This window comes from Meriones unguiculatus, chromosome 6 (assembly GCF_030254825.1).
Source record: "Meriones unguiculatus strain TT.TT164.6M chromosome 6, Bangor_MerUng_6.1, whole genome shotgun sequence".
In the NCBI taxonomy this organism is placed as follows: domain Eukaryota; kingdom Metazoa; phylum Chordata; class Mammalia; order Rodentia; family Muridae; genus Meriones; species Meriones unguiculatus.
Window position 1 is genome coordinate 129,686,776 of NC_083354.1, and position 10,009 is coordinate 129,696,784.

General features: G+C 39.0%; 1 pseudogene; it reads left to right on the plus strand.

Annotated features, from left to right (window-relative positions):
• The first annotated feature begins 2,875 nt into the window (after nt 1-2,875).
• On the plus strand, nt 2,876-3,874 carry LOC110559929 (mortality factor 4-like protein 1; annotated as a pseudogene).
• Nucleotides 3,875-10,009: the final 6,135 nt, after the last annotated feature.

Consider the following 10,009-nt stretch of genomic DNA (forward strand, 5'->3'; position numbering starts at 1 on the left):
ATTTCTCAGTGTGTGTTTTCTTTATTGTTTATAATTCCATTTTTATATCTTGCACCACTTCCTTCAACTGTTTGAATTTGGGTTCCTGTCTATCCATGATTACTTCTATTTAGGCTGTATTTGCCTAAATTTCTTTGAGAGACTTTTTCATTTCCTTTGTATGTGTATCTAATAATGATAAGCATAGATTTAGGATCTCTGTGTTTTCAATGAATTAAAATATACATTTATTTTGGGGGTTGCTGGTGAAGCCATGATGTCCTGATTTTTGTTGCATGCGTTTTTAAGCTGGCCTTTAGCCATCTGCCCGTAGCCATGGCTGTTTGTTCCTGGAGCTTGTACTGCAGAGTGGGTCTGCTTGTCTGCAGAGTCTGGAGTAATCTTCAGGAAGATGAAGTAGGTCTAGGGGTTTGAGGGTGGATTTGGTGTTTCAGATGTAGCTAAAGACGGATGGTCGCAGGCGCATGTGCACGAGTGTGGTAGCATGCCTTGAAGACGTGGGGGCAAGCACGGTGCCTGGAATGGTGGAGCGTAAGCGCAGGTGTGGGAGCTGGCCATGTTCCGTGGGGTGCAGTGCACATTCGCAGGTGCCCTGAATGGCCTGTGGGACAGTGGCCTGTGGGACTCTCTGATCCAGTCACTCAGATCTGTCTGGGCTGCACCACTTTGGTCCAGGATCCGTTAGCCTGGACTCCACTAGGAGACCCACAGGATAGGGGCTTGGATGTTGGGAACTCTGTCCTAGGGATCCCGATGTCATTCATAGTGTATTTGGGGCATAAGGGGAAAGATCCGATGTCTGGCTGCTAGTACAGAGGGTCCCAGGGTCTGGGGCTCTGCATGCACTTGCTCTGTGACGTACGCGGACAGCACAGGGGGCCCACGGTTCTCTACTCTTGGATTTTGGCCTAAAGGGGAGCTGATGAGGTCCATTATCTGGCCTAGCCTCTAGAGCGGAGGGTTCTCGGACCTGGGGCTAAGCACGCACCACCAGAGCATGTGAAAGTACAGGGATTCTACAGTTCCCAACTCCCAGACCCGAGGGAGGTACATGTTAGGTCTGGATCCAACCTGCCCCAGCCACAGGCTGTCACCTTTAGCTCGGGAAGCCTCAGGGTTGATGCTCTGGTACTAGCCACTTGTCCACCCACGAGTTTTGGAGTTTCAAATCCTCTGTCCCTCAGATATGGTGCACACTGGTCACTGCCATCTTGGAGCCCTCCTAATTTTTGTTTTCTGAGTTTAAGGGCTTTTTTTGTGTTTTTTTGTCTTATTTTTTTTTTTTTGTGTGTGTGTGTGTTTGTGTTTATTGTTTAGATTTTCTTTTTTTATGAAAGAGAGGGTAATAGGTATATTTAAGTTGGGTGGTTAGGGAGGTAGGGAGGATCTGGAGCAACCGAGGGGAAATAATATGATAAAAATACATTCATGAATAGAAAAACAATTGTAAAAACCACGTGAAATTATTTAGAGAAATATGACTTGGATCATTCTCAAGGACTGGAGAAATATCTCTTACGGATAACTATTCCGTATTTTATACACATCACTCTAACATTTTAAAGACAGCCAAAGACAGTGTCATAGTTGACAGCAGCAGCAGCTTCCTGACTGTCCTTGCTGGATTTCGACAGCTTCACTTTAAAAAGACATAGTATGATAGAGATAGCAACTGTACGTGTGGAATTAAAACAAAAACAAAAAACAGAAAAGCAAATCAGTTAAGACATGCAATGAAATATTCTGGAAACATGTTTAGATTCTGTAGCAAAATGACACTATTCAAAATTTAAATTACATACATTTTTTGTTAATTGGGTCAGTCCTTATCAGGGGATATAACCTGGATTATAGAATATATGGGGTAATGGGGCATTGTGCTGAGTTTAAGGGACTCAGTCCAGTAAGACCAATAAGGAAGAACACAAAACAATCATACGATATACAAACTATACCTCAGAAAAAAAGAAAACCTCAGTATGTTCATTAATAAGAAGAAATGAAGCCTCATGTTAAAAAAATATAAGGGAAAATTCATGAGGAGTGATAATTGTTAAATGATCTCAACTATATGCAGAGTTGGTAGCTATGCTGCTGTCCTTAAGAGTGAGAGAAAAGAAAGAGGTAGAGACCACCAGTGAAGGGAATGAGAGTAAGTAGTTTCAGTTTGCTAAGGCACCATATATGTATTCATTGTCTCCTGTAACAAATACTTAAGAGTGCCTGTTTCTGAAACCATATTCTACTAGGTGCTGAGTGAGCAATGGTGAATACAATAGACTCGGATTGGATTCTAGTGAAAGAATAATTAGTATTTAGTAATGAAGCCACCAATATATCTTTTCAACTTATAATATGTGCTGCCCAAATTTAAACAATGATGAAAAAGAAGAATATGAGCAATAACAAGACCTGTTTCAGGTTACTAAAAGCCTCTAAAGAAGATATGAAAACTACCCAGCAAGGGGGGAAAAACGTAAACAGGAGAATATTCTAAACAGAAAAATAACAAAATATGCACATCCTTGGAAAGGTGGTGAGAACCTGTAAAGTTGAGGTTTAAGGGAGGGGTAGGGTAGAATTGGGAGGAGATGAGCAAGGGGATGACAGTGGGATACAAACTGAATAAATTGTATTAAATTATAATAATAAAATATTTTATTTGCAATATTTTATTAATAGTAAAATCTAAGCAAATAATCTGTAGCCTAAAAACAAAACAAAACCAAAAACAAAACCGAGAGTCAAAAATCATACCCAGGATGTAGAACTGGCTGTTCCCAATGGATGACTGATGTGAAGCTGGGTGGGGTGGAGGGTAGGGGTCGGTAGTCTGGGGTGGTGAGAGAAGGAGGAGGTGGCAAATCACTTATAAATGGTGCCCAAGCAGGACCAGAAGCTGAAATTCCAGAAGGGTGAGCAAGTGCTGTGCTTTTCATGAGCTTCTTTTTTATGAAGCAAAGTGTTTAAAGATTGCCATAAAGGACAAACAAGTGAAATACTTTATCTATTACAGAGGTTGGAATAAAAATTGGGATGAGGGAGGGTTCCAAAAAGCAGAGTATTCAAATATGAGGATACCAATTTGAAGAAGCAATGAGAACTTCAAAAGGACATTCAAGAACAATATGCAGAGGGCAAGATGGAAGGGCCTGCCCCAGGAAAGAAGACATCTGGTCTGTAACAGAAAAGTATTGAAGTGCAAATAAAAAAGAACAAGCAGAAAACAGCTGGAAATGGAGATGGTGGCAATGCCAGTGAGACACCCAGCCTCCTAGGAAGAAAAGAGCCCGAGTAGATCCTGCAGCTGAAAATGAAGAAACATTCACGAACAGACTTGAAGTTAAAGTAGAGATTGCTGAAGAGCTGAAACCAAGGCTTGTGGAAGAATGGGACTTGATCACCAGACAAAAAGCAGTTTTTGTTTTGTTTTGTTTTGTTTTGTTTTTTATCTTCTGGCCAAGAAGAATATGGATTCCATTTTGGAGGATTATGCAAATTATAAGAAATCTCGAGGGAATGCAGATAATGAGGAGTATGCTGTTAAGGAGGTTGTAGCAGGGAGAAAGGAGTACTTCAATGTAATGTTGGGCACTCAGCTACTGTACAAATTTGAAAGACCACAGTATGCTGAAATTCTCGGGATCACCCAGATGCACCCATTTCCCAGGTGTAAGGAGTGTCACATTTATGGAGATTATTTGTGCCAATCGGAATGACATTGACCTATACATCTCTAGATGAGAAAAAAAATGCTTTATTACTGAGCTATCTACATCATTTTCTCAAGTACCTGGCAAATAATTCTGCAACTTTGTTCGGTGCCAGCGATTATGAAGTGGCTCCTGCTGCATACCACGAGAAAGCCTTGTGAGGGGTCTGCTCTCTCACTTGCGCTTGGATCTCCATAAACAGTCTTGTACAAATGACGTACTTTGAAGACCATTAGTGTATAATAGCTGATGTGTGTGTTCTCTTTGATGGAGTCACTGTTCCTTTTTTGTTTTTTTCATTTCAAAGTTTCAACCAGTATATTCAGTGATGGACAACAGAGACATGCTGTAGAGTGTTTTCTTGCCTAGTTGACAAAGCTGCGTTTGAATGCTGGTGGTTCTGTTCCTTTGACACTGTGCACCTTTATAACATGTGTTAGTTCTCTAGGACAAAATGCTCTGATTCCTAGTGCCAAAGGTTCACTTCAGTGTAAATAACTGAACACTCATCTGTCTGTGCTCTTTTTTATTTTCATGGTGTTTAAAGAGCACATCAAGTCATCCATGTTGTTTGTAAGTCATCCATGTTGTTCCTTAGGCATTTTATCTTTGCTCAGTTGTTTAAGAATGGTGGTTTGTTTTCATGGTTTTTGTATTGGTTATCTAATGCACGTTTTAACAGCATAAACACAATGCACCATGTAGCTGCAGTTTTATGGAAAAGTAAATCCTGTAGTTGTTTTTCAGATACTCAATAATTCTTTTTCTTTAAATGAAAGAAAGAAAGAAAGAAAGAAAGAAAGAAAGAAAGAAAGAAAGAAAGAAAGAAAGAAAGAAAAAAGTAAGTTTAGTCGGTATGGTGGTGCAAGCCTAATACTAGCACTCAGGAGGCAAAGACAGGAGGATTGAGTCCAGCCTGGTCTACAAAGTGAGCTCCAGGCAGCCAAGGCTGTTACACAAAGAAAACTTGTCTCAAAAAACAAGCAAACAAAATACATACCCACCCTTCCACACACACAAACACACACACACACAAAAAAAAGAAAGAAAGAAAGAAAAAGAAAAGCAAATAAAGGAAAAGAAAGAAGCTGAAAAGCTGAAAGTTGGTTTCTTTTATCAGGTGTTGGAGTGTAGTGACAGAAGAATGTGCCATGAGTCTGGAAGAGAAAGGCAGATGGGGACTCTGGTCACACAGGTGTGTTAGCCGCAGGAAGACCTTTGGTTGCTCTTTGAATTAGGATGGTCCTGAAGGAAGCAGAGATATGACATGATTTGCTTCCTCTTTAGATGTCGTATGAGAACTTTACGTACATAAAGAAGTAAGTGTGGGACACCATCAGGACACTGTGTTACAATAGCGTAGGTAGAAAGAAATTGTGTTTCTGCAAGTGTGATAGAAGCTTGTGGAGTTAAGACATTTGCTAGGAGCTGCTATGGTCATAGAAACCTGAGGTGGCTATGCAGGTTATAGTCAGAATGTGATGTATTATGTGAGTTGATTTCCACATACTGTTCTCATTTGCTTTTTCTACTACTGTGATAACACAACATGCCCAAAAGCAAGCTGGTGGAGGAAAGAGTTCATTTGGCTCCATTTCCAGGTCACACTCTGTTGAAGGGAATCAGGGCAAGAACACAAGCATGACCTGAAGCAAAAACCATGAAGGAGTGCTGCTCACTGGCTGGCTTGCTGCTTTATGCTTAGCAAGATTTCTTTTGAAAAGAGACATTTTATTTATTTTATTTTATTTTATGTCTGGATGTGTATGTGTCTGTGCACTATGCGTGTGCAGTGGCAAAAGAGGCGGCAGATTGCATGAGAGCCCCTGGAACTGATGCTACAGACAGTTGTTAGCTGTCTACGATGCAGGGAACTAAACCCAGGTCCTCCGTCAGAGCAGCGGGTCCTCTTATCCACAGAGCCATAACCAGCCTCAGCTAGTTTTCTTCTGCAGTCCAGGACCGCCTGCCTATGCATGGCACAGCCCACAAGACTGAGCCATGCACATCAATCAGCATTCAAGAAAAGGCTGTGCAGACACTCACACACCAGTCTAACAGAGGCAGTTCCTCAGCCGAAGCGCTCTCTTCCCAGCTAACTCTAGGTTGTGTTGGTTTGACAATCAAAATTAACCAGACATATGTCTTTGGAATAATGACTTGAAATATTCAGAGATGTGATAGAAGGGGTTGTGTAACATCATACTGTTTAGACTGTGTGTGTAATTGTTTCCCTTGAAAGTGAAGTCCAGGTTCATCACTGTCAACTGCCTGTGGTAATTTATTGAGAGACTCAGTTGGAACTGAACTTGATAATATTAGTGAGCTTGTTGAGAATGATAGGGAGGAAAGAACTTGTGCAGAAAAAGAGGTTCTAACAGTATCATTTGAAAGATAATTTGAAAATTATTTAGGCTTATAATGTTTTCATTAACAGGCAAAACGAAAGTGTTCATTTTCAGAAGTGTTTTAGAGTATTTTAACAAAATGACAAATTCTTATTTCTAATCTAACAATAATACCTGTGTTTATTCAGGCTCTATGATTTGACGTTTATTATTGGAGTTGTCAGGATCAGAGCAATTGCTGTGGTAGCCACAAGTGTGTGGCTTTGCCACTTATTCTTGATAGACCAATTAAACAAACAAATAATAATGTAATAATGAAAATAAAAAGAAAAATTTGCAATGTGATCACATCGGGAAAAGGAAGAAATAAAAATGTCCAGTGTTCACAAATACTTCGTTCCCCAGTTTATCCCTCAGGTTCTGACGTGAGGTTTAGGTTTAAGCAGAAGCCAATCGGTGTACATAACTAAGTCATCCCAGTAAACATGTGGACCTACATATCACGAGCCCATCACACCCACCTCTTTTTCAAAATAAAGTGATTTGACAAGATGTCAGAACTGCTTGAAATCTCTTCCTAGGAGACAAATAATCTCTTTGGCTGTCACCAGATTTTAGCTTTTACCTCATGTAAACAAGATTTTCCTGAAGAAATTCCAATTTCTTGGAGTACATTGATCAATCATTTCTGGGGTCAGCGTCTCATCTGGAAGATGGTCTGACGAGTTGTTAAAACTTATTGAAATCTCTTTGATAGACAACACTTGGTAAACTGAGACAGGCGGATTATACATTTATAATAACTCTAGACTTCATTATCAGACTCTGTCTTCGACCAATGAGACATAATGCTTGTGATAGCCCTTCCAAAACTAAGTAAAAGCTGAGAGCTTAAAACAATGGTTCTTATGCATGACTACTTGGCACTAATTATGTTCTGACATTGGTTCCTACTTGCATTCTGTTTTATTATTTCTGTTTCAGACATATACATACTCTCTGTCAAGATTGAGGTCTGCTAATAGAAAGTGGGGGATTGTAATAGGCATAGAAGAAGTGAAGATGATCTTAAAAAGAGACACTTGAATCTCTCAACCTCACTTACCAGACTATTGAAACAATGTACTCTAAAGAAGCAAGCATCTCCCCAGGAGTCCTAAGCTCAGAGAAGGAAAGACAATCAGAAGGCAGACTTGTCTCTAAAAATTTAATCAATGATCCTCCAAACTTTGATTCCTTCCCCATGTTAGTTTCCTTTATTTTCTATGAGCAACATGACTGACATAAAACAAACCAAGGGGAAAAGTATTTACTTATGTCCTTAGTTTCAGAGCGTTGGCTCAGTGGATGCCAGCCCTGTGCTTTGGGGCAGAACATGTAAATGGCGGTGTGTGCCAGAGGTCTTCCTTCCCTTAACTGACGACAGAAAGCAGAGAGAACAGAAAATAGGAAAGAGCTAAAACAAATTATAATCTTATTAGGTCTAGCCTTGAGTGGCCCATCCCGCCCCTGCTCTGTCTTACTCTACCTTCTAGATTTCACTGCCTCTCAGTAAAGCTATTGTATTATGAATCAAATGAAGGATTAGAGGTTCATTAGGCCACAGCCTCACGGATCTAGTCATCTCTGGGGAAACTATTACTGGTTCATACATGTTTACCACATTCCTCAAGTGTGTCTTAATCCACTACAACTGCCAGTCATCAACAACCATCCAGCCTGTTTAACTGTCATTCTGTTATGTACTTTTATGAGCTCAGCTGTTTTAGATTCCACGTGGGAATGAGATCATGTAATATTTGTCTTTCTGTGTTTGGTTTATTTAACTTAAGCATGGCAATCTCCAGATTCCTCTGTATGGTCCCAACCGATGACAAATCTCTGTACTTAAGACTGAATTCATATTTCAATGTACATGTATGCCACATTTTCTTTACCCAGTTATCCACTTCTGAGTAGCACTTAGATAGATTCTTTATTTTGGACATTGCGTGTTATCTTTCAGTGAACAAGTAGGTGCAGATGTCTTTTTGGCATGTTGACATTAGTTCCTTTGGATATATACCCAGAAGTGAGATCATATACTAACTGACATTCCCACCAGTAGCATCCAAGTTTTCTTTTCTCAAAGTCCTTGCCAACAGTTCTGTCTTATCTTTTTGATAAAAGCAGATGTGAGGTGATATATCATTATGCTTTTAATTTTTATTTCCATAATGAGTAGTGAAGGGCATTTTCCCCACATCTCTTCACCACTGGACATCCAAACTTTGAGACCATGTTCTTTCTTTCTTAATTGGTTCAGGTCATCCTGTCTTGCTATACAGAATGCAGACATTAAAGACAACAGAAGTGCTCAGGGATTAAAATGCCTAAAAGTAATTTGTTTTTCTACTACTTAAATTTTTTTTTGAAAAACTGAATAAATAGAATAGAATTTTGCTAAACTATAAGATTATATAGTTTGAAATCATGAATTGTTGGTCTTCTGACATTTTAGGTTCTGTTTATTCCTTCACCTTCCTAGGCAGCTTTAAACAATAACATGTCATTCAGGCTTATCGGTGTACTGGCTTGCCAAGACTGAGGATTTGATGGCTTTCAGTGTTAAAGAGGGGCAAATTCAGGGCAAGCTGACGTGTGTGGTCTTATCACATCTGTTCTTTGTCTATATTTTTCTTATGCTTAATAAAAAGTTTAAGCTCATACTTCTCAGCGAAAGTGGTGGCTACCAGGTATACCTTATATACCCTGCTTTCTACCTCGGGAACCTCTAGTCAAGCCTCTGTTAAATAGCTCTGTCTGCCATGTTGCTTCTCTCTTAATATCCAGGAAGTCTTTTACCTGTTTATAGTATTTTCAGGGGACCAAGTCTGAGCATACTAACAGGAAACTGTCCTTAAGTGAATCTGAGTTTGTAGCATCTTTTTCTATGCCCAACTTTTTGTATCATATAAAAGAGCATGATGTAATAATTAAAGGAAGGTTTTATATTGTTTTCATTTGAATTTCTCCTAACTCATAATAAGTGTCCTTTTAACCCTTGCCGATAATTTTATTTTCAACCATAGAACACTCATGGATATGCTGTTCATGAACAACATTATTCTTTTATTCAACAACATGAACCTACTAAAGTACTTCTTGATTTCAACACAAATCCTACCCTTTTTAACATCTCCCATTTCTCTTTTTGTCATTCTCATTCTTTCTATTTACTCAGGCTGAAAACAGAAATGCACTTTCTCTCTTGTTCTCAGTGACTCACAGTATCTTTTCTTCATTCTTTAATACACCCTATAGTGAGAATCTTATAAGTTTGCTTTCTTTTTTTTCCTTCCTTCACATCCTTTATTTGTAGAAGTGAAATATTAAGGCAGATAGCAAGGGAAGTTTACTGACTGCAATTTTTCATAGCATATGAAGTATATATAATATATATTTTCACAATATTGAACCCACCAGTAACTTCCTATGGAGCATGGAGATGCTACATACCCATGTGAGAATTATATGAAGTTAGTGGATGTTGGAATATGTATATGTTGGAATACACTGTATACACACACACACACACATATATGTGGTGCAGCCTCTAGTAAGTTGTTCATATTCCTGAAAATAACTCCATTTAATTTAATTTATATATATTTACTAATATTTATTCATTTTGTTCAACCATGTTTGTAGCAGCTTTATTTGTAATAGCCAGAACCTGGAAACAACCCAGATGTCCATTAACGGAGGAATGGATACAGAAATTGTGGTATTTTTACACAATGAAAGACTACTCAGCAATCAAAAAGGAGGAAATCGTGAAATTTGCAGGCAAATGGTAGGATCTAGAAAAGATCATTCTGAGTGAAGTATCCCAGAAGGAGAAAGACAAACATGGTATATACTCGTGGATATAGACCTACAAGATATGATAAACATAATGAAGTATAT